Below are 24,655 nucleotides of genomic sequence, written 5' to 3'. Positions count from 1 at the left end.
AATCGGATAGTGGCAGCCAAGCTTTGAATGAGCTGAAGTTTATGGATGGTGGTTAATGGTCCTGGCCACGACAGCATTTGCACAGTTCAACCTGTAGGTGACAAAGGCAAATGAGGGTTTTCGTGGCAGTACAGTAGGTGTGGAAACAGGTGAGAATATAGACGTGGAAATAAGCGATCTTCGTGATGCATCGGGCCAGAAACTCAGCTCAAGTTAAAGAAGATCTGTATGCTGTGTTAAGAACTCCACTCATGTTACCTGTGACAGTACCTGAAAACCCAGAAGGATTACTTGAAACGCTGGTTCTTAGTGGTGCGTATTTGTTTGGGATAATGTGAGGAACAATGTCCAACCCGGTGAGGAACCAGGGGCAAAATTCTCTGACCCCCCACACGGTCGGAGAATTGCCCGGGGCCGCCGAAAATCCCACCCCCGCCGTGGCCGGAATTCTCCGCCACCCGGGAATTGGCGGGGATGGGAATCACGCCCCGCCGATCGGCGAGCTCCCTGCGGCGATTCTCCGGCCCACGATGGGCCGAAGTCCCGCCGCTGGGAGGCCTCTCTTGCCGCCATGGCTTGAATCACCTCTGGTGGCGGCGGGATCGGCGGCACGAGAGGGCCCCCAGGGTCCTGGGGGGGGGACGGGGCGATCGGACCCCGAGGGCTGCCCCCACGGTGGCCAGGCCCGCGATCGGGGCCCACCGACCGGTGGGCGGGCCAGTGCCGTGGGGGCACTCTTTTTCTTCTGCCATCGCCACGGCCTCCACCATGGCGGAGGCGGAAGAGAATCCCCCAGCACGCATGCGCCGTTGGTGACGGCAGCGGCAGCTGACGCACCAGCGCATGCGCGAACTGGCGAAGGCCTTTCGGCCAGCCCCGATGCCGGGTGGTGGGCATGAAAGGCCGTTGTTGCCGGTTTTGGTGGCAGTCGGCGAGCCGCCAACCGCTCCGGCGCGGGCCTAGCCCCTCAATGCGAGGGCCTGGCCCCTAAAGTTGCGGAGAATTCCACACATTTGTGGAGGCCCGACGCCGGAGTGGTTGGCCCCACTCCGCTACGCCGGGACCCCCCCGCCCCGCCGGGTAGGGGAGAATCCTGCCCCAGACCAGTCATTGAGTAAGCAATTAATAGAGAATATTTATTAAAGTGGGCAGCACGGCTGGGTCACTGTCCGTGTGGAGTTTGCACATTCTCCCCGTGTCTGCGTGGGTTTCACCCCCACAACCCAAAGATGTGCAGAGTAGGTGGATTGGCCATGCTAAATTGCCCCTTAATTGGAAAAAATAATTGGGTTATCTAAATTTTTTTAAAATAAAAAAATAAGAAAAAAGTGGGCAGCACGGTGGTGCACAGTGGTTAGCACTGCTGCATCACGGCGCCGAGGTCCCAGGTTCAATCCCGGCTCTGGGTCATTGTCCGTGTGGAGTTTGCACATTCAATCCGTGTTCACGTGGGTTTTGCCCCCAGAACCCAAAGATGTGCAGAGTAGGTGTAGTGACTACCCTAAATTGCCCCTTAATTGGAAAACATTAACTGGGTACTCTAAATTTATAAAATAAAAAGAATATTTATTAAAGTGAAAGAAAAGAAGAAAAACAACGACAAAAGACCGGGCGGAATTCTCCGCAGGGGGCCGAATTCGTGAAGGCCGTTGTGAACTCGACCGAGGTTCACGACAGCCTCGGAGCCCACTCCCCGCAACTAATTCACCCCCACCCGGGGGGCTAGGAGCGGGCCTCCATCTTTCTCGGCAGCGACCTCGTCACGCCAAGAATGTGAAGTCATCCGCGCATGCGCGGGTTGCCGGTTCCAACCCGCGCATGCGCGGATTACTTCATCGTGCAGACAGCACAAACCCGCGCATGCGCGGTGGCCGTCTTTCTCCTCAGCCGCCTGGCAAAACGTGGCGGCTTGATCTTGCCGGGTGGCGGAGGGGAAAGTGTGCGTCCGTTTTGGACACTGGCCCGACGATCAGTGGGCACCGATCGCGGGCCTGTCCCCTCCCGAGCACAGTCGTGGTGCTCCTGTCCAAATCGGGCCCCTAGATGCCCCAAACGGGCATCTGCCGCCCGTTTCACGAATGCAGCGACCAGGTGTGTTTGCCGCCATCGTGAAACGGGCGTGAAGGGCCGGCCGCTCGGCCCATCGGGCTCGGAGAATCGCCGTTCGCCATGAAAAACGGCGAGCGGTGATTTTTCCAAGCGGAGAGGGGAGAATCGCGGGGAGCGCCAGGGGGGCGTAAAAAATGTCGGGGGGGCCCTCCCGCAATTCTCCCAGGCCGCTTGGGGAGCGGAGAATCGCGCCCACCATTTTATCTAAAGTTACCTCTTGTTCCCAAACTATACTCATTTCCCCTGAACTCACTGAGACAACCCTTTTCCCAGCAACATCCAGTTTTAGTAATTCTTTAAGGGTCAAATCCATCTCATAGTTACCACACAATACCACTTAACCAAGTCTGCGAACACGCTTCTTCCTGGTTCAGTGAAGGCACGAAACTGCATCTTTCAAGGAGAATATCTGCGGTCTGCGGTGGCTCCCTGGCTAGGAAGATAGCTGGAACTGGCCTGTCTGACTGTTGGATGAAGAACTATCCTGCTTCCCCAATGAGGGTGCTAGCAGTTATACTGTTCAGTCTCTATGATATCCCGCCCTGTAGATTTGGCTGACATTCGCATGGCTCCACTGATCTCTGGTAAACAATATTTCTGAAGTGGCCAGTTGCACTTCAATGTCTCTAAGTACCTGCTAATCTTGTTACTGGGCAAATCACATTTTGTTATTCCTCTGGACGCCTGATAGTCTTATTACTTGTCTGTTATTTTGTTTTCATCCCAAGTTCACTGATTAATTTCTCACATTCCGAACAGCTAGAAGTAGTCTGGTCAAGCTGCAGACGTAATGGAGGAGAATAAAGTAGATGACATGGTTACAGAGTGTGTGACAGTGGTTATACAAACCACTGGTTTGAGACTGCCACACATTTGGAATGGTACAGGACTGATGAACTAAAAATAATTGTGTAGATTGGTGTGTACTTAGAAAGAAAGAAAATACATTTATATAGTTTCTTTCACATCTTAAAACAACTCAAAGAAAATTAAGTGGAGCTGTGAGAATTTAATTATACCGCTAGTTCTGTGTTACTCGCCAGCATTGAGCTCCATGTCACCCACACTTAATGGAATCTTAAAAATAGCAACCACCCAATGATTGGACTACTTGCAAAAGATTTATGTTTTCTTTGATGTGGCGATGCCGGCGTTGGACTGGGGTGAGCACAGTATGAAGTCTTACAACACCAGGTTAAAGTCCAACAGGTTTGTTTCAAACACGAGCTTTCGGAGCGCGGCTCCTTCCTCAGGTGAATGAAGAGCTCTTCATTATTCATTCTCCGCGGGTTTCTCACCGCGGGCAGCCTCTGATTCACCCGTCCTGGCATCAGCTGATGAGTTCACTCAGTGCGCGGCTCCATTTCAAAGCCATCCCAGTCACCCCCAGCGATTTATGCAAGGTCCAACACTGCGAGTGAATGACTGCGAAGAAGTGTGCTGCTCGATTTACAGAAGCCTCCCTCACCAGACTGTTGGATGCCTTGGAGCAACTCCTCGATGTCCTTTACCCAGATACAGGGGGGGACCTGCAAGCAAGGTCTCCAACCCCGCATGGCAGGTGGTGGCAGCGCTGGTAAGTGCCAGCTCCCTGCAGAGGAGGACAGGTGCCCAGTGCATGGAGAGGATGAGTGATTTCAGCAGTGGAAGTTGAGGAGCTGTCACAACTTTCACCTACATCCTCCACCAGCGCAGAGACATATACCTCAGTGGGACTGGGTATTAGCGAGGCCTCAGTGTCACAAACTGGTGAGTACCTCACTCTCTAATCCACAGCAGGCAGAGGCAGGGGCGTCCCAGGGTGCTGGCACTGATGGAGGCCAGGATCTGCTGAAGCCCAGTCAGCCCAGACCGTTCCTAGAGCTACATAGGCAAAATCAGGAACATATGGAAGAAATGTCAGCTAACATTCCTTAGATTGAAAGAAAGGATGGGAGAGACCGACCACCTTCTGTCCGGCGTGATCATGCCAACAATCCAAGGCAACCAGATTAACAGAACGAGGTTGGCGTCACAGTGGGGACCTTTGGTGCAAGGGTTCTGTCCTGCACTGAAAATGATAATGAAAATCGCTTATTGTCACAAGTAGGCTTCAATGAAGTTACTGTGAAAAGCCCCTAGTCACCACATTCTGGTGCCTGTTCGGGAAGGCTGGTATGGGAACGGTAGCTCTAGGAACGGTCATCTGACTGGGCTTCAGCAGATTCCTGGTGGAGGGCATGAACTCCATGGTGCATGACTTGCACACCATGTTGCAGGCACTTGTGGATATCCAATAGTGCCAATGCCAGAGGATGGCGAGGCTTTGCAAACACAATCCAGCTGCCCCTCTATCCAGAGGAGAAGGCCTTGGGCACACTTAGGGTGGAGAGGAAGCTGGTGCACATCCCAGAACCACCCACCCAGGTGTCTGCGGCAGTGTCCAGCCCATCCAACCAGCCTCTCCCTGTGACTGAAAGAGCTCCAGTCCCAGAGGCCGGAGAGGGTGGCACTGCCGCACAGCAGGACCCTGAGAGCAGGCTGAGGCCCTCCGGGTCTCAGCTCCCCAAAGCACGTCCACCAAGGTCATCTCAGTCAACAGGGTGTGGCTATCAGCAGGTTGCCTCCATCTCCACTGTGGATCCTGGGGATAGTGTAGACATGGGTGTTGGTCACTTGTAGATAGAGTCCACCTCGGTAAATATTCACCCACCTCTGTAAATAAGCTCTTACCTTTTGCAACGTCTCTATGGTTCCCTGCCCTCATAAGATGTCTTCCTGTCGTGCTGTTGAGACAATGGCATTCATGTTCAACAAAAAAGCTGGATGCCCAGTCCTGGACCTCCTCCATCTGTTCTCTGCAAGGGGCATGTTGGTTGGTGCCCCTCACAATGACAGAATGTGTCAATCAGCTCTGTTTCTGCTTGATAATGAGAACGACCCCAACAATGCTCAGGCCACCGTCACTCAACACAGTCATTGTCAGTTTGCTCTCTGCATCTGTAGCCCATCAGCTCGATCCTTCTAAAAAGTGTGGATTGACCTTCAGTGACACAGAACCACAAGGGCAGAGATAACTGAGGAGGAGCCCAGATTATGAGAGATGAAACTCTCCATGTTGCATCTTCCTGATATGCTCCTGGTCACTGAGAGTAAGTGAATTGCCTTCAGCCAGACAGGAGTCAGACATTCGCAGTCACTCTTTGAGGAGCAATGCACTGTCACCACTTCAAGTCATCACCATCCTTCTGCAATGTTGCAACTATGGGCAACCGTTTTCTTCCCATGACATGAGCATTATCAGTGAATGAGTGCACTCTCAGCAGTCACATGGGAGAGCAGTGAACATGGAAGGGACATTATAATTTACCTTAATCATCACCATCTGTGAATCGGGCAGCCATGAGTACGTCCTGAGCCCTTCCGTCTCTCCTGGCCATTGCCATTGCCCAATGGCTGACTTCCTCGCCCTCCAGGACCTCCTCTTCATCGTTCACCTCCGTGTTCTCTTCATCTGATGAAACGCGCTGATCCTCCATCTCCTCACTGGGGCTGGTTTAGTACACTGGGCTAAATCTCTGCTTAAGGCAGGCCAGCAGCACGGTTCAATTCCCGTACCAGCCTCCCCGAACAGGCGCCGGAATGTGGCGACTAGGGGCTTTTCTCAGTAACTTCATTGAAGCCTACTCGTGACAATAAGCGATTTTCATTCATTTTCATTTCATTTGGCAGCTTTTCCCCCTCCATTGAAGCATCAGGTTGTGAAGGACGCAACAGCATGACACCCTCTGTGGACTGTATCACAGGGCTCCACTACCGGCAGCAGCATGAGCCTCATTATATCTGATCTCAGCTGTACGCTGTGGTCTCCACAGAGGCACCATCACCCACTTCCTCAGGGAATATCCCTTACTCCTGAGGGGCCAACCCTGCATCGCTTTGATCCCTCAAAAGCCTCAAACTTCCCTGGAACTGAGCACACACCTGGAGGATGCATTTTGTGTGGTCACAGACTAGCTCAGTATTTAGGGATAGGAAGACCTTGCAGTTGAATTACACTACTTGATGCCATGGGGATCGGAGAGCCACATGAATGTAGTCAATGGCTCCAAAACTTGTAGAAAGCCTGCAATCTGGGCAAAACCCATGCTTATTTGCCTCTCGGCTAGCCTGATCCCAGCCAAAATGGATGTAGTTGCGAGTCCTTGTGAAGAGTGCGTCCATCACCTCCTTGATGTGTTTCTTTTTTTTTTTATTTTTTAAAATTTAGATTACCCAATTATTTTTTCCAATTAAGGGGCAATTTAGTGTGGCCAATCCACCTATTCTGCACATTTTTGGGTTGTGGGGGCGAAACCCACGCAGACACTGGGAAAATGTGTAAACTCCACACGGACAGTGACCCAGAGCCGGGATCGAACCTGGCACCTCAGCGCCGTGAGGCGGTTGTGCTAACCACTAGGCCACCGTGCTGCCCTCTTGATGTGTTTCTGAGTGGATGCTGTAAAGGTCACCCTGTACAGCCCTGAAAGGAGCCAGTCACATAAAAGTTAATAATAATAAGAATAATAATCACTTATTGTCACAAGTAGGCTTCAATGAAGTTACTGTGAAAAACCCCTAGTCGCCACATTCCGGCTTCTGTTCGGGGAGGCTGGTACGGGAATTGAACCCGCACTGTTGGCCTTATTCTGCATGACAAGCCAGCTGTTTAGCCCACTGTGCTAAACCGGCAGGTGTGGCTTTCAAAGCCACAGGCAATGGATGCCCTCCAAGTCCATGAGGCACCAGCTCCTGAAGAAGGTGCACAAGCGAGCTACTGGTCCCTGGACATGCGAAACCTTCACCTCCAGACTCCTCTCTGAGATGAGCTTGCTAGGTTCCCGATTTTAACCAGCTGTCATAAATGGCACTGTTGTAATGTCACGCCACCTTGGGCGGACTATCATAGAATATAGAACATTACAGCGCAGTACAGGCCCTTCGGCCCTCAATGTTGCACCGACCTGTGAAACCCCTCTAAAGCCTATCGGGCATGGGAGGGTGATTGCTGTGGGGAGGTCCGATAATGATAAGGTAATGGCTGGGATTCGCACCTGTGGCAAATGGCGAAGTGGGCGCAAAGTCCCACAAGAGTCAGAAAACGAGATTTCACTGATGAGATCTCATTTTGTGATTTTCCCTACCCCTCACCAGTGATGGAACAAGGTTCCCACCCGGGGAGGTCAGGAACCTCATTTCCATACATTTCCCCGTCGTATTGTCCTCCACATTAGGAATTCCCCATCGCCGTGGTGATGCCATGTCGACGGGCCTTACAGCAGGGTTTCCAAAATGTGAAGCAGGCCAAGGGAACGCACTGGGGACGCACAGGTAAGTATAGCCGCTGGGGGGGGGGGGGGGGGGGGGGGGGGGGGGCGGAGGTCATGCCAGCAGTACCCTGCCACTGCCGCTTGGCATTGCTTCTGGCACTGGATCACTGGATGCAATTATATTCCCAGCTGAGATATAAATCATTCAAAGACTTTTTTGTGCTCAGAAAATCTAAATTGTCCAATAATTTCAATTTAATGGCATAAAATGAAAATTCAGCACTTAAAAAAATCTTAGGTTTAATTGCAAAATTTGATTAATCAGCACATTTAAGAGCGGACCACGTACTTACATATCTGCACTGGTTCCAATATGCACATATAATGAGGGGTTTTGATGGAGTAGATCGGGAGAAACTGTTCCGTCTTTGTCAGTTTCCTTCCATCTGTGTAAGATGATGGACGTGCAGCCATTCAAATCCGCTGGCAATGGGGTAGCTTCATATGGTGCACTTCCTCTGACAGCTGAAGGGACCAATCCATGAGAGGCAGGTTCTGACACGAGAGTGTTTCAGTAACCAGAAAACACAGACATAGGGCAATTGTCAAAAAACCGGGAGATGATGTAAATGAATTTTCACACAGCTCCTGGTTGTGATGTGGAATTGGCTGTCTGAAAGGGCAGTGGAAGCTGATTCACTGGTAACTTTCAAAAGGGAAACAAAGTACATTTGTTGTACAGTGTATAATAAATACAGCATTGGTCTTGGACTGGGAAAAGCACAGATGAGGACACAGATAATGAGGCTTAAAGGGTTAAATGACGAGGACAGGTTGGAGAAACCTGGTTAGTATTCTTGTAAGTTTAGAAGGTTGAAGGGGTGATCTGATCAAGCTGTTTAAAAACATTAAGGGATTTGACAGTGTAAAAAGTGAGAAACCATTTTCACAATTGGAGAGTCCAGAAAGTACATAACCTTAAATCTGACCCAAGGCATTTGGGGGTAATGTCAGGAATCATTTCTTCGCATCTTCACACAAAGAGCAGTGAGATTCTGGAACTCTCTCCCACAAAAGGCTGTGGATGTTGGTGATCGATTGCACATTTCAACAGATCAACAGAGTTCTGTTGGACAAAGATATATAGAGCAGAGGGTGGGTGCAAATGGAGTTGAAGTCCAGATCAGCTAAATGATTTTAGAGAATTTATAGAGCAGCAGAACCAACACAAGGATCTGAATGTCCTCTTCCTGTAGGCGGTGTTCGTGTCCCTCACTTCCTTCAGGCGTTTACATTTAACAGCCGTTCTTTTTAAAATATTGTTTACAACACCAGGTTAAAGTCCAACAGGTTTGTTTGGAATCACTAGCTTTCAGAGCACTGCTCCTTCCTCAGGTGAGTCACCTGAGTCAGGTTAAGATGCTGTAAGACTTCTTACTGTGCCCACCCCAGTTCAAAGCCGGCATCTCCACATCATTGTAAAGTCTTGCCACAGGTCCACAGCACAGTATTGGCATCAACTCCCTGGTATTGTGCAGCACCTTGTTATAATCTGGAATTGACTGCCTGAACACTGAGAATTCCTAACTTTGTGTTATGATTGTAGGGCAAAAATAAGTGGGTTAGCTTAACTTGTTCCTTCTCCCTTCCATGTTGTGCTTTGTTTAGTTAAAATGATGTATGTCATGGTGGAGCAGTGGTTAGCACTGCAGCCTCACTGCACCAAGGTCCAGTGACCAGGGGTGAACGGCACGCCGGCGACGAGGCGTCATGGCGCAGTTGCGCCGATTCTCCGGCGCCCCCTTGAGGGTTGTAAATCTGGAGGAGGTTACAGAAATGTAATAGTTGCTTCACTATTTAGAGATTGTTCTTCCGCCCCGTCCACCGCAAGATCACCACGGACGGGACGCAGACCACGTAGAGGAATTTCCAGTTGCCAGGCAGGCGCGGGCGGAGAATCCCACCCAAATCTTCCTCTTTTCGCAAAAATTAAGAGAAAGTAAATTGGGAAGCAGGAAATTTAAATGCCTCTCCTGCTATGATTAGTCTTCTTTTAAACGATGAACATGTTTAGAAGCTGCTGACATCTCAGATAATAATGCCATCTTCACCGAAGCTGGGCATCTGGAGTCAGTCACCCCCAACTTTCCCCAATGCTGTCCATGAAAAGAACAGACAATGAATGATTGTAGAACTGCAAGGCCAGAGGTATGTACATGAATATCCTGGCAGCTTCCCTAATTGCTTCAGCCAGCAGTGCCAATGTTATTTACTGAACATGCTGTATTCAGGTGGCACCATTACTTGCTGTATTTAATGGGCCACTGGTTGGGTGAACACATTGATGCACGTGGACTACCTGCCTCTGGCCGGGGAAAGCTGAGCAATGCTGTCGCCCTCCCTCACATTCCGCCATGTTTAGAGTAAAGTGCAGGGTATGAATTCAACTTGTTTGCCTCAGAGACTACCGGCTTTGCACCAGTCAGCATTGGTTCCCACAAATAGGGATCAGACAGAACGGCACTCGTGGGGGTCTCCAAGGGGATTGGAGGGCCCCAGCTGCGTGCCCTTTGGGCAGGATGGTGTCCTGACACTACTGGTGGAACCTGGGTACCCTGGCAGTGCCACCTGGGTGCCAGTGTAGCACTGCCAAGGTGGTACTGCCAGCTGCCAAGGGCACTGCCAGGTTGGCACTGTCAAGCTGGCATTTTTTGTGCACGAATGCGTTTGGACTGGGGATGCCTGGTGTGGATGTGGGGGGGGGGGGGGGGGGGGGGGGGCAAGACCTCCCTATATTGCGTTCGGGTTGTGGGGGGGGAGATCGGGGATTGTTTTGGGGGCCTCTCGCTACACTGGGTAGTTCCACCGAGAGGCGCGCCCGACTGTAAAAAACGGGGCAATGGCAGCCTCGGCCGTGCGATCCCCATTCAGGCCCCTTATTCAACGCGGGTCACGTTGAATAGCCATGGTGTTTCTTGGAACTGCGAGTGCCGGGAAATATGCGGCAAAACACGTTGACTAGGGATTTTCTTCCCTTTGGGAAAATCGCGCCCTAGGTGTGGCCCCCGGGACTGAATTGCCTGCAGTTCCCCTTTCCGTGGGGGCGCTATTCGGGGAGAGAGTCAGCACATGCTAATGGGCCAGCACTCGGCCCACATAAATCTAGAGTAATTCCCGTTCACGCTGGCGTCTGATTCGCTGGAGCTGGAAATGGTGTTGGAGAGGTTGACAAACTGGAGCTTCTTATCAACACTCTCCTCCCCACAGACTCTCATTCCAGCCAGGAAGGTAACAGGGGGGAGGAGAGCTGCCCCCCTCTTTCTGGAGAGTGATCTGAATAGGATTCTGGATGCAGTGGAGGAGCAGCGAGACATCCTCTGCTCCAGGGTGGGCAGCAGGCTCCAGTCTGCCATCCTCAACTGGGCCTAGGAGGAGGTGGCAGAGGCGGTAAGTGCAGGCAGGCAGACTGGTACGTAGTGCCAGGCAAAGGTGAACAACCTCCTTAGGGCAGCCCTGGTGAGTCACCACCTCTGTACCCCTGGCATCACTCATGTCCCTCACTCCCACCCCCCACTCCCCGACATCCCTCAAGGCCAACCAAAACCCTCCTGCCTGCATCTCTCTAACAGCCCACCCTCGACCAAACCCCTACACCTGTACTATCCACTTTGGCCAGGTGCCTTGTACACACATGCCCCCCACAGAACTCACCTCCATGCATCTCACCATTTCCTTTATGCTTCCCCTAGGAAACGACGGCCTATAATCGATGGGAGCGGGAGAAAACGGAGTGGGGGGGGGGTCCTGGGCCTCAGGGCAAACACGCCCATGGAGCAGAGGGCCTGGAGATAACCAGGGAGGTGCACAAGAGGATTGTCTCCCAGGCGGAGGTCAGCATGTGTCAAACAAGTGGGCTGCTAATGCAAAACAAGTCACAATAGCAAGTGAGTCATCCCTCTACCCCAGATCCCCCCACACCACCCCTCTCCCCCACACCCCCTTCCCCCCCAGACACCCCCACACCACCCCCTCCCCCACACGCCCTCTCCCCCACACCCCCCCACACCCCCCTCTCCCCAGACCCCCCCACCCCACCCCTCTCCCCCAGACCCCCCACACCACCCCTCTCCCCCACGCCACCCCTCTCCCCCAGACCCCCCACCCCCCTCTCCCCCAGACCCCCCACACCACCCCACTCCCCCACGCCACCCCTCTCCCCCAGACCCCCCACCCCCTTCTCCCCCAGACCCCCCACAACCACCCCTCTCCCCCACACCCCCTCGCCCCAAGACCCCCCCACATCCCCCCTCTCCCCCAGACCCCCCACACCACCTCTCTCTCCCACACCCCCTCTCCCCAAGACCCCCCTCTCCCCCAGACCCCCCACACCCCCCTCTCCCCCAGACCCCCCACACCACCCCTCTCCCCCATGCCACCCCTCTCCCCCACGCCACCCACCCCTCTCCCCCACGCCACCCACCCCTCTCCCCCACGCCATCCCTCTCCCCCAGACCCCCCCACACCCCCTCTCCCCCAGACCCCCCACACCACCTCTCTCCCCAACACCCCCTCTCCCCAAGACCCCCCTCTCCCCCAGACCCCCCTCTCCCCAGACCCCCCACACCACCCCTCTCCCCCATGCCACCCCTCTCCCCCATGCCACCCCTCTCCCCCACGCCACCCACCCCTCTCCCCCACGCCACCCCTCTCCCCAGACCCCCCACACCATCCCTCTCCCCCACACCCCCCTCTCCCCCAGACCCCCCCACACCCCCCTCTCCCCCAGACCCCCCACACCCCCCTCTCCCCCAGACCCCCCACACCACCCCTCTCCCCCACGCCACACCACCCTTCTCCCCCACGCCACCCCTCTCCCCAGACCCCCCACACCATCCCTCTCCCCCACACCCCCCTCTTCCCCAGACCCCCCCACACCCCCCTCTCCCCCAGACCCCCCACACCCCCCTCTCCCCCAGACCCCCCACACCACCCCTCTCCCCCACGCCACACCACCCTTCTCCCCCACGCCACCCCTCTCCCCCAGACCCCCCCACACCATCCCTCTCCACCACACCCCCCAGACACCCCCACACCACCCCTCTCCCCCACACGCCCTCTCCCCCACACCCCCCTCTCCCCCACACCCCCCCACACCACCCTCTCCCCCACACCCCCTACACCACCCCTCTCCCCACACCCCCCCGCTCCCCAGACCCCTCACACCCCCCCTCCCCCAGACCCCCCCACACTACCCCTCTCCCCACACCCCCTCTCCCCCACACACCCCTCTCCCCCAGACCCCCCACACTCTCCCAGACCCCCCCCACACCACCCCGTCACTCCCCGCAGAACCCCCCCCACACTACCCCTCTTCTCCCCACACCTCCCTCTCACCCCAGACTCCCCCCACACCCCCCTCTCCACCCACACACCCTCTCCCGCAGTACCCCCTCTCCCCCACTCACACCAACTCTCTCCCCAGACCCCCCCCCCCCCTCTCTCCCCCAGACCACTCCTTCCCAAGATCTCACCGTGTCTTTTTGTCTTTGACCGTCAGGATTACCATCAGACCAGGCCGGCCTGGGTACTTTGGCCCTCACCGGGTCCCCAGCACGGGCCCAGAGCACCAGACTGCTCGTCATTGTTGTCACCTGCGCCTTCCACCATCACAGAGACCATCACCCCGTGGGGTATATAATTGAGGCGGCTCCTGCGTCACCTTCTGGTGCACACTTTACACATGTTGCAGCACATCAGGTGGAGGTATGGACGCCTGAGGGAGCGGACAATCCGATCCCAGGAAACATGTATTCCAGATTGCTATCACACTCCTGGAAAGTATGATCCCATCACTGGTAGAGATGCAGACACAGAGGCAAGATTTACAGGAGGGGGTGTCAGCAACGTTCCAGCGCCTGCAGGTGCAGGAGATGGTGCCAACAATACCTGGTACCCAGGCCCACACTGAACGGGTGGCGTATGAAGTGGAAGGCATTGGCAAGAAGTCAGAGGCTTGAGGAACACTGTACAGTCGATGGCTGAGGCTCAGGACAGGGAGCCATTCACAGGCAGTTCACAAGGTGAGGGTGTTGGAGAATGGCATGGGGTAGGGTTAACCTGGGGTTCACTGTGAGAGGTGGCATGGAACAGGACTAGGTCTGAGGCCACCTTGTATGACAGCTTTACCCAGTGAGTGCTCCCTTACCGCTCACCATCCAGGATGGAGTGAGCAGTCAGCAGAGTGAGCAGCCAGGGGCCTGGAACTTGTACCAAATGGGTGCGTTCAAAACAAATACTGCAGCAATGGCAGAGCCCAGACCCCCCGATCCCGAGGGATTCCATGTCACTAATCGCTCCCCGCTACTCCCCCCGGACCTGGAAACCACCCACCAGCAAGCCTGACAATTTTGAAGGCTTTCTAAAAGTTTGCTTACCTTCTCGCTCCCCCTCAGAAGCCATGGCGCCCAGTCCACATTTGTAAATACCTGTCATACCTGAGAGGTGCAGAGCATAACGTATCAAACCAACTAATCAGATTTGAATGCCTGCAGATGATGGTTTTGCATATCCCCATCTCGTTTTTGTGGCTCGGGAATGACTTTGCATGACACCCAAATCGGTGCGGGCCGCAAACCTCGATTTTTGCAGGACGCCTGATTCTCCGCCCGATCACAGTTCGCATTTTCGGAGTCGTGAGATGGAGAATCCAGCCCAATGAGTTACATTATTGTGCAAGGTGAGCAGAGGGGATAACTGCTGTAAATAAAATAGGAATTCCAGCACCATTGGGCTACAAGCTCATTATCTGCTCCACAAGGTACCTACTGATGCCGAAGACTAAAATTATCTTTACAATAGATTTTGAGATCAGCTTTGTCCAATTCTGAATTGGGATGATTCAAATTCAGGTGTATTTTTCTGAGTTTGCCAATCTCCACTTTCAAAATCCGAAAAGGCGTATATCTTGGCAAGTGAAAGCGACAAAGCTTTAGGTTTCTGAACATCAATGTGTTCAAGTTGTGGGTCCAATTATTATGGGCACATTTCCAGTAATTTCAAGGACTAGCACATATGTCCTCTGAGTCACTACTGAACATATAAGCCCACTGCCAGACACAGGAGCTGGACAGCAACATAGGTTTAGCTGTGAATATAACTGCCAAGATCCTTTAATGCAATGAATGGAAGGTCAGTGCACATGGCAGGTCGGTCAGGCAAAGATGTCCTCGAAGAGCCAGAACATTGTGAAAATAAAGGAAGATGTTGAGGGTTTAAGGTGTGCCACCGTGATCTCACAATCACCAGCTTATGGCTGTCAAAACCTGCGCAAACGAACACCATCTACTTCTAATGTCAACTATTAGTCCTACACGTTATGTATATCAGAGATAGAGTTGCCCATCCCTGGGCTGGTTTGTCATTGTGTGCACGGTGCTCTGAGCCAAGTAGAAGGCCTAGTCAAGATTGTGGTCAGTTCCTGCAGAATGGTCAGTACCTACATGTGAGCAGAACTTCAGACTGTGTCATTTTACCTTTGCAATATTGTGATGGTTGCACACTTCTTTCTCTCCAGAAAATAACTAAGGTCCCTGGAATCCAGAGCAGTCCTGAATCATTGAGCCACTCAGCTTGCTCATATCATGGTGGAGCTCAAACATCTTTACATTAAAACAATTCTAATGCTTCTGTGGCAGAGATTCACCGGATTGTAGAGCTGTTGTTATATTATTCTGCTCAGTCCAACATTAGTATGTGTTGCTTGAATCACACTGTATAATTCAGAGCAGTGCTGGATTCCAGATAGTCTCGGGTGGTGTGTAGACATCTCACTATTACAGGGTGAAGTAAAAAAAATGAAGTCTTGTTTATGTGTAGGTATTGACTTTTTCCAGGTTTCTCAAATGTTAACCTGGCTGACTGCAAGTCAGCTCCCAGGCTGACTGTCTGGCAAGAGAATGTAGGGGAAGGCTAGGCTATGGGCCAGCTGTTACTGCTGCCCTGGTCAACACTTCCAGAATTCTAATGGACACCACAGTGTTTTTGAAATGATCTTTTCTCTCCAATTTTCCAGGACGGGCAGAATGATGACAGGTTTGACCCACCCGAGTCTCACTAACTCTTGCAAACTGAATTGGTGGAAGTACAATGTCCTCAGCTCTTTATTACTCACTTTGAGCAAATAGTTTGTCTGGTAAAAAAATCCAATTGTGGAACTCAATAAGACTGACTCTTGGATGGAATTGCTTCAACTAAACTCCAGTTCCTTGGCTGTAATTTTGGGTCCAATCATTTCCTCAGAGACAGGGAGCGGGATTCCTAAATCAGGAAATGCAATTGGGCAGAGAATCGAATTTGACACTGAAATTGTGGTGGGCGCCGGTTTCACGCCCAATCGACAGCGGGGTCAATGCTTTCCACTCTGCACGTACAGTAAATATCCTTCGCATATCATTAGCAGTCCTGACCCGGGGGCCTCCGCGATTCTCTACCGGGGCGAATTCCTGACGGCGAGGTTCACTTGTGCTTTTAAAAATCATGAAACAGGCGCCGTGGCTGCTGAGGGAGAGAGAGGGGGTACGGAAAGTGTCCAACATCACCATAGTTTACTGACAATCGTGTCGCTGGCCGAGGGCTTCTGCCAGGACTGGCGGGAGTAGCGGGGGGTGGCCAGCGGTGGGCTGTGGGGTCGGGGTGGACGGGCACGGAACAGCATTGCCGCAGCCGGCAAGGCAGCCGTGCAGCTGTGCACACCGCTGACTGCCCACTGTGAACCTAGGGCCACAGGTCACGTGGGTGACCCCCCAGGGCACCCCCTAGGTGGCGTCTAGCCCCAGCCGACCCATCAGCTGTATGGGCATACTCCAGTGCAACCAGTGCCACCTTGTTGGCTGGGATGAGTGTGTGTGGGGAGTGTAATGTGTGTGTGTGGCTGGGATGAGTGTGTGTGGGGAGTGTAATGTGTGTGTGTGGCTGGGATGAGTGTGTGTGGGGAGTGTAATGTGTGTGTGCGGCTGGGATGAGTGTGTGTGGAGAGTGCAATGTGTGTGTGGGGCTGGGATGAGTGTGTGTGGGGAGTGTAATGTGTGTGTGTGGCTGGGATGAGTGTGTGTGGTGAGTGTAATGTGTGTGTGTGGCTATGGTGAGTGTGTGCGGGGAGTGTAATGTGTGTGTGTGGCTGGGATGAGTGTGTGTGGGGAGTGTAATGTGTGTGTGCGGCTGGGATGAGTGTGTGTGGGTAGTGTGATGTGTATGTGCGGCTGGGATGAGTGTGTGTGGGGAGTGTAATGTGTATGTGCGGCTGGGATGAGTGTGTGTGGGGAGTGTAATGTGTGTGTGCGGCTGGGATGAGTGTGTGTGGGGAGTGTAATGTGTGTGTGTGGCTGGGATGAGTGTGGGTGGGGAGTGTAATGTGTGTGTGTGGCTGGGATGAGTGTGTGTGGGGAGTGTAATGTGTGTGTGCGGCTGGGATGAGTGTGTGTGGGGAGTGTAATGTGTGTGTGTGGCTGGGATGAGTGTGTGTGGGGAGTGTAATGTGTGTGTGCGGCTGGGATGAGTGTGAGTGGGGAGTGTAATGTGTGTGTGTGACTGGGATGAGTGTGTGTGGGGAGTGTAATGTGTGTGTGTGGCTGGGATGAGTGTGTGTGGGGAGTGTAATGTGTGTGTGTGGCTGGGATGAGTGTGTGTGGGGAGTGTAATGTGTGTGTGCGGCTGGGATGAGTGTGTGTGGGTAGTGTAATGTGTATGTGCGGCTGGGATGAGTGTGTGTGGGGAGTGTAATGTGTGTGTGCGGCTGGGATGAGTGTGTGTGGGGAGTGTAATGTGTGTGTGTGGCTGGGATGAGTGTGGGTGGGGAGTGTAATGTGTGTGTGCGGCTGGGATGAGTGTGAGTGGGGAGTGTAATGTGTGTGTGCGACTGGGATGAATGTGTGTGGGGAGTGTAATGTGTGTGTGTGGCTGGGATGAGTGTGTGTGGGGAGTGTAATGTGTGTGTGTGGCTGGGATGAGTGTGTGTGGGGAGTGTAATGTGTGTGTGCGGCTGGGATGAGTGTGTGTGGGTAGTGTAATGTGTATGTGCGGCTGGGATGAGTGTGTGTGGGGAGTGTAATGTGTGTGTGCGGCTGGGATGAGTGTGTGTGGGGAGTGTAATGTGTGTGTGCGGCTGGGATGAGTGTGTGTGGGGAGTGTAATGTGTGTGTGTGGCTGGGATGAGTGTGTGTGGGGAGTGTAATGTGTGTGTGCGGCTGGGATGAGTGTGAGTGGGGAGTGTAATGTGTGTGTGTGACTGGGATGAGTGTGTGTGGGGAGTGTAATGTGTGTGTGTGGCTGGGATGAGTGTGTGTGGGGAGTGTAATGTGTGTGTGTGGCTGGGGTGAGTGTGTGTGGGGAGTGTAATGTGTGTGTGTGGCTGGGGTGAGTGTGTGTGGGGAGTGTAATGTGTGTGTGTGGCTGGGATGAGTGTGTGTGGGGAGTGTAATGTGTGTCTGCGGCTGGGGTGAGTGTGTGTGGGGAGTGTAATGTGTGTGTGCGGCTGGGATGAGTGTGTGTGGGGAGTGTAATGTGTGTGTGCGGCTGGGATGAGTGTGTGTGGGGAGTGTAATGTGTGTGCGGCTGGGATGAGTGTGTGTGGGGAGTGTAATGTGTGTGTGCAGCTGGGATGAGTGTGTGCGGGGAGTGTAATGTGTATGTGCGGCTGGGATGAGTGTGTGTGGGGAGTGTAATGTGTGTGTGTGGCTGGGATGAGTGTGTGTGGGGAGTGTAATGTGTGTGTGCAGCTGGAATGAGTGTGTGCGGGGAGTGTAATGTGTATGTGCGGCTGGGATGAGTGTGTGTGGGGAGTGTAATGTGTGTGTGTGACTGGGATGAGTGTGTGTGGGGAGTGTAATGTGTGTGTGTGGCTGGGATGAGTGTGTGTGGGGAGTGTAATGTGTGTGTGTGGCTGGGGTGAGTGTGTGTGGGGAGTGTAATGTGTGTGTGTGGCTGGGGTGAGTGTGTGTGGGGAGTGTAATGTGTGTGTGTGGCTGGGATGAGTGTGTGTGGGGAGTGTAATGTGTGTCTGCGGCTGGGGTGAGTGTGTGTGGGGAGTGTAATGTGTGTGTGCGGCTGGGATGAGTGTGTGTGGGGAGTGTAATGTGTGTGCGGCTGGGATGAGTGTGTGTGGGGAGTGTAATGTGTGTGTGCGGCTGGGATGAGTGTGTGTGGGGAGTGTAATGTGTGTGTGCGGCTGGGGTGAGTGTGTGTGGGGAATGTAATGTGTGTGTGCGGCTGGGGTGAGTGTGTGTGGGGAGTGTAATGTGTGTGTGCGGCTGGGATGAGTGTGTGTGAGGAGCGTAATGTGTGTGTGTGGCTGGGATGAGTGTCTATGGGGAGTGTAATGTGTGTGCGGCTGGGATGAGTGTGTGTGTGGTGAGTGTAATGTGTGTGTGCGGCTGGGATGAGTGTGTGTGGGGTGTGTAATGTGTGTGTGCGGCTGGGATGAGTGTATGTGGGGAGTGTAATGTGTGTGTGTGGCTGGGATGAGTGTGTGTGGGGAGTGTAATGTGTGTGTGTGGCTGGGATGAGTGTGTGTGGGGAGTGTAATGTGTGTGTGCGGCTGGGATGAGTGTATGTGGGGAGTGTAATGTGTGTGTGTGGCTGGGATGAGTGTGTGTGGGGAGTGTAATGTGTGTGTGGCTGGGATGAGTGTGTGTGGGGTGTGTAATGTGTGTGTATGGCTGGGATGAGTGTGTGTGGGGAGTGTAATGTGTGTGTACGGCTGGGATGAGTGTCTATGGGGAGTGTAATGTGTGTGTGCGGCTGGGATGAGTGTGTGTGGGGAGTGTAATGTGTGTGTGCGGCTGGGATGAGTGTGTGTGGGGAGTGTAATGTGTGTGTGCGGCTGGGATGAGTGTATGTGGGGAGTGTAATGTGTGTGTGCGGCTGGGATGAGTGTGTGTGGGGTGTGTAATGTGTGTGTGCGGCTGGGATGAGTGTGTGTGTGGGGAGTGTAATGTGTGTGTGGGGCTGGGATGAGTGTGTGGGGAGTGTAATGTGTGTGCGGCTGGGATGAGTGTGTGCGGTGAGTGTAATGTGTGTGTGTGGCTGGGATGAGTGTGTGTGGGGAGTGTAATGTGTGTGTGTGGCTGGGATGAGTGTGTGGGGAGTGTAATGTGTATCTGCGGCTGCAGCTTGTCAGCCACCCAGTGTCAATCACGGACCCGGAAAATCTTGGACCGTTTCTCATTGGAATTGATTCCACGTGATGCCGGTGCTGGACCCTCCACAGTTGCTGAATCAATCCAGGTGGGCGCCAGTTTTGCTGTCGTGGAAGTCCAAGAATCCTGCCCCAGCGTCAACACTCAGTCTCAGGAACGGAGAATTCCGATGACGACTTTTTTTCACAACTTATTCTCGGGATGTGGGCATTGCGGCCAAGACTGGCATTTATTGCCCCTCCACAAGCTGTCCTGAGAAGGTGGTGGTGAGCCTTCCTCAGCCACTGGCAGTAACTTGATGCCAATAAGTGAGTGACCACTTCAGACAATCACTATGGTGCGAGACTGGAGTCACATGTAGGCCCTGACCCGGCCAGGACAACAGGTTTCATTCCCCCAAGAACATTACGAAGCATTTTGGTCAACGTGTTTTTGCTTGTTTTCTGAAGGCAGCTGTTGGTTCTTTCCCAACATCCCCTTATATGATGCTGCTGATGGATGTGACAAGATGATTGACTACCTTGGTTAGACTTGCTGCCACTCCAATCGAGCAACTGGACAATCATCGAGCTTGATCTCTGACCTACATCTTTTTTTTACCCAGCTCTGTAGTCTTTGAGATATTTACTTGCTCTGCATTGGCTGGAATTTTCAATGAAGAAAATATTTCTCTCTGTGCTAGAATATGTTTGTGGACAGCCTATTTCAGGGAAGCAATGTTGAAGATCTATTTTGGTATTATCACATGCTGCAGAGTGAGTGATAGTAGTCCTAGGAATTGAAATATTTTCTCATTCGGTGCTGCCATTGCGTGTAGTAGGAGCTGGATGTAATGAAGTGTTGCCCCAGTATCACTGAGAGACTGTTTAAACACTCGGAGCAGACAAGTGCGTATCCATGTGACCTTCCCCATTTTGCAATTTCTGAGATGGTTACAATAGAAGAACAAAGAATGCCAAAGTCATACAGTTGCAAATGCAGCCCAAAATTAACTGTTTCATTACAGAATGTTTGGGAGGAGGCGAGTCAGCCCATCATACCTGTGTTAACTAGACGTAGAGAAGATGTTCCCAATTTTAGTTCGGGTTCATCAGTATACGATAGTCAGAAATAGTTTTAATAAGGAATTGAGCTATGCTGATTGGGTTAGAGGTAGAAATGCAAATTTCCGGATTGACCTCTGCTGGAATATTGTGTTAGGAGCAAGGAAGCTCCCAACAGCTTTGTTCAAGGGAATCGCTTCTCGACCTTTTGGCTAAGATGAGCGTGAGGTCAGGTGTAATGCCTGGATCTGGAATGTCTCTCTTGGGACCATGAATTGGATTCAATTTGAATTGGTTTTTGGAGCAGGTGAGGAGCTGGATTAGGGGTTTGCCCCTGTCCACACTCTGAGCTCTGCCTTTGTAACTCTGATAAAGGAATAGAAGAAAAGCTTTGCTCAAGGGATCATCGGAGGACACAAGCCTCTCCACCCAACAGAGCGATTGGAGGGCCACCCGTGGTGTCAGGCAAAGTGCAGTCCAGAAAGTCCTCAATGGTAGAACAGGTGAAGGACAATTGGGAGTCTGAGAAGGTGGAAGGAGGTTGCAGTGACATGGTGGTCCCAATTATTGTGGTTCAACATGCCACCGAAATATGACAATCAACCTGTCAAGATCAAATGACGGAGCCCTACATTAAATAAAGTCATGGGCAGGCTTCTTCCATTTGCCAAGTTCGATGGTGATGGTGAATTGGTAACAGGGACAGGGATGTGAACCTGGGAATCCCTAGTCAACAATCTGATGCATGGTGTCTTTGGGCAGCAGCATCTGTGTCTGAGTAGTCCTCCTCGGGATGTCCTTTCTTCCTCCCAAATGGAAAGGAAGCTGAAAAGGGTGACCTAAAAATAGGTCATCGCACTTACTCCCTGGCTGAGGAACCACTCCCTGCGGAATCACCATCTTTGTGCTCAAAGAATGAGAACTGTTTAAGTTTTGCGACTTGGAATGGTGTGGATAATCACAAGAATGAACATCCAAAGAGAAGAACTAATACGTATCACATGAACTATCAAGACTCCAAAGTGACAATACTGCCCTAAGGGAGACACCCCTTCCCGGGACAGAGCAGCGGATGGAACAAGCAGGGAGGTACCCTTCTCCTGGAAAGGAAAGGCTGACAGTGGCCCTCGTGTCCATGGAGATGGTTTTGCCTTTGGAAATAGGATATTGGATGCACAGCCAGAACTAACTCCCCAGTTGTGGAAATGAAAGACTCACTGTAATCAAAAGCCACTGTCACCAGCATCCTGACCATTGACTCTGAAAAGGATGTTGAGAAAATGGGCTATTCTGGTCTTGATGAAATCCTCACTGCCATCCCCCCCCCAAAAAAACAATTCTTCTGGGGAACTTTAATGCCGTAACTCCGATGTCCAGAGAGAAACCATTGGGAATAACGGGGTGGGAAAAGCCAATGAAAATGGTGACCACCTGCTGACTAAGTGTGCTCAGCTCAGCCTCATTATAACAAACACCCTCTTCCAACAGGAGGACAATTACAAAACCACATGGTGTCATCCTAAATCAAAGCATTATCACCTGGATTATGTCACTCTTTTGGTCAAATATCTGTATCACCAGATCCTTTCGATGGACTGATGCCTCATGGACACTGACGACTTGTGCGATCAGTGATGAACATCCAGCGAGCACCAAGACAGCACAGTACCCAAAAGGCCAAGAGGAAGAAGATCAATGTCTCGGCCCTAAAGCAGTTGTAGTTGGAGAGATTAATTTGTAAGATTATGGGGAGAAAGTTGAGGTGTGGGAATAAATTGGAGAATTCTTTCAAATAATTGGTTAAGGTATCCGAGGCTCTTGTCCTTCTAGATAGAAAAAAGAGAAATTACAGCACAGGAACAGGCCCTTCGGCCCTCCCAGCCTGCGCCAATCCAGATCCTTTATCTAAACCTGTTGCCTATTTTCCAAGGATCTACTTCCCTCTGTTCCCCGCTCGTTCATATACCTGTCTAGATGCATCTTAAATGATGCTATCGTGCCCGCCTCTACCACCTCTGCTGGCAAAGCATTCCAGGCACCCACCACCCTCTGCGTAAAAAACTTTCCACGCACATCTCGCTTAAACTTTCCCCCTCTCACCTTGAAATCGTGACCCCTTGTAATTGACACCCCCACTGTTGGAAAAAGCTTGTTGCTATCCACCCTGTCCATACCTCTCATAATTTTGTAGACCTCAATCAGGTCCCCCTTCAACCTCCGTCTTTCCAACGAAAACAATCCTAATCTACTCAACCTTTCTTCATAGCTAGCACCCTCCATACCAGGCAACATCCTGGTGAACCTCCTCTGCACCCTCTCTAAAGCATCCACATCCTTCTGGTAATGTGGCGACCAGAACTGCACGCAGTATTCCAAATGTGGCCGAACCAAAGTCCTATACAACTGTAACATGACCTGCCGACTCTTGTACTCAATACCCTGTCTGATGAAGGCAAGCATGCTGTATGCCTTCTTGGTGGTGGTTGTGGGATTGGAAGGTGCTGTCTCGGTACCTGCAGTGCATCTTGTATGTGGTCCAAACGTTTGCTACTGTTCGTCGGTGGTGGAGGGTTTGAATGTTTGTGGAAGGAGGAGCAATCAAATGGGCTGCTTTGTCCGAGATGGTGCCGAGCTTCTTGAGTGTTGTTGGAGCTGCGCTCATCCAGGCAAGTGGAGAGTATTCCATTACACTCCTGACTTGTGCTTTGTAGATGGTGGACAGGCTTTGTGGGGGGAGCTGGTCAGGAGGTGAGTTACTCGCCCTAGGATTCCTAGCCTTTGACCTGCCCTAGTAGCCACAGTATTAATGTGGCTGGGTCCAGTTCAGTTTCTGATCAATGGTAACCTCCAGGATGTTGATAGTGGAGGATTCAGTGATGGTAATGCCATTAAATGTTAAGGGGTGATGGTTAGATCCTCTCTTGTAGATGGTCACTTGCCTGACACTTGTGTGGCGTGAATGTAACTTACCACTTGTCAGCCCAAGCCTGGAGATTGTCCAAATCTTGCTTCATTTGGACATGGACTGCTTCATTATCTGAGGAGTCTCAGATGGCGCTGAACATTGTGCAGCCATTCCACAAACATCACCACTTCTGACCTTATGATGAAAGGGAGATCATTGATGAAGCAGCTGAAGATGGTTGGGCCGAGGACCCTACCCTGAGGAACTCCTGCCGTGATGTCCTGGAGCTGAGATGACTGACCTCCAACCACCACAACCATCTTCCTTTGTGCCGGGAATGACTCCAACCAGCGGAGAGTTTCCCCCCTGATTCCCATTAACTCCAGTTTAGCTGGGGCTCCTTGATGCTGTATTCAATCAAATGCTGCCTTGATGTCAAGGGCAGTCACTCTCACCTTACCTCTGGCATTCAGTTCTTTTGTCCATGTTTGAATCAAGGCACTGATGAAGTCAGGAGCTGAGTGGAAAAGGTTTTGCAAGGTCAAGATCATGGGCAAGAGGAATGTAGGTGAGTCAGCAGCAGAGGAAGGGGGTTAGTTCTCAGTGGGACCTCCCCATCCCAATCCTGGGTTCCATTACCATGCACTGAGCACCTTTAAACAAGGGATCCTCCGGGAGATTCCTGCACAGGTTTTCTTATCCTGTTTCCTGCCTGTCAGCCCCCAGCATGCACTTCTGCTGGGTAAACAGCAGTGGCAGTGGTTTGAGATCCTTCAGTGGGTATTAATTGTCCACCTAAGGGCCTCAGTTTGTGGTGGGGGGTGGGGGTCCTGGCCATGCGGTGGAGGCAAGATTCCCCACCCCCCCCCCCCTCCTGCCTGATTAAATGGCCCCACCACCAAACTCTCCATGGGGGGGGGGGGGAATCAAATACCCCTCTTTGATTTCAGTACTTATTTTATTGTTGGTGGGGCCATGCAAACATTTTGGAAATAACAGATCGCGCAGTTGTGTTGGATTTATTTTTTGTATTTGCTACAAGCTCCTGTTCCTTGGAGACGGAGTCGCAGCAATCCCAAAGTAATCCTGGGAAGCAGAGTTCATTCCGTACAAGCC

General features: G+C 52.2%; 1 protein-coding gene across 3 annotated transcripts in view; it reads left to right on the top strand.

Moving 5' to 3' along the window:
- Positions 1–24,655, top strand: part of LOC119953253 (ran GTPase-activating protein 1-like) — a 1,177,855-nt gene that overhangs the window by 954,390 nt on the left and 198,810 nt on the right. The window lies entirely within an intron of this gene.

Source organism: Scyliorhinus canicula, chromosome 18 (assembly GCF_902713615.1).
Source record: "Scyliorhinus canicula chromosome 18, sScyCan1.1, whole genome shotgun sequence".
NCBI classification, from domain to species: domain Eukaryota; kingdom Metazoa; phylum Chordata; class Chondrichthyes; order Carcharhiniformes; family Scyliorhinidae; genus Scyliorhinus; species Scyliorhinus canicula.
This window is presented reverse-complemented; position numbering and strand designations above follow the sequence as displayed.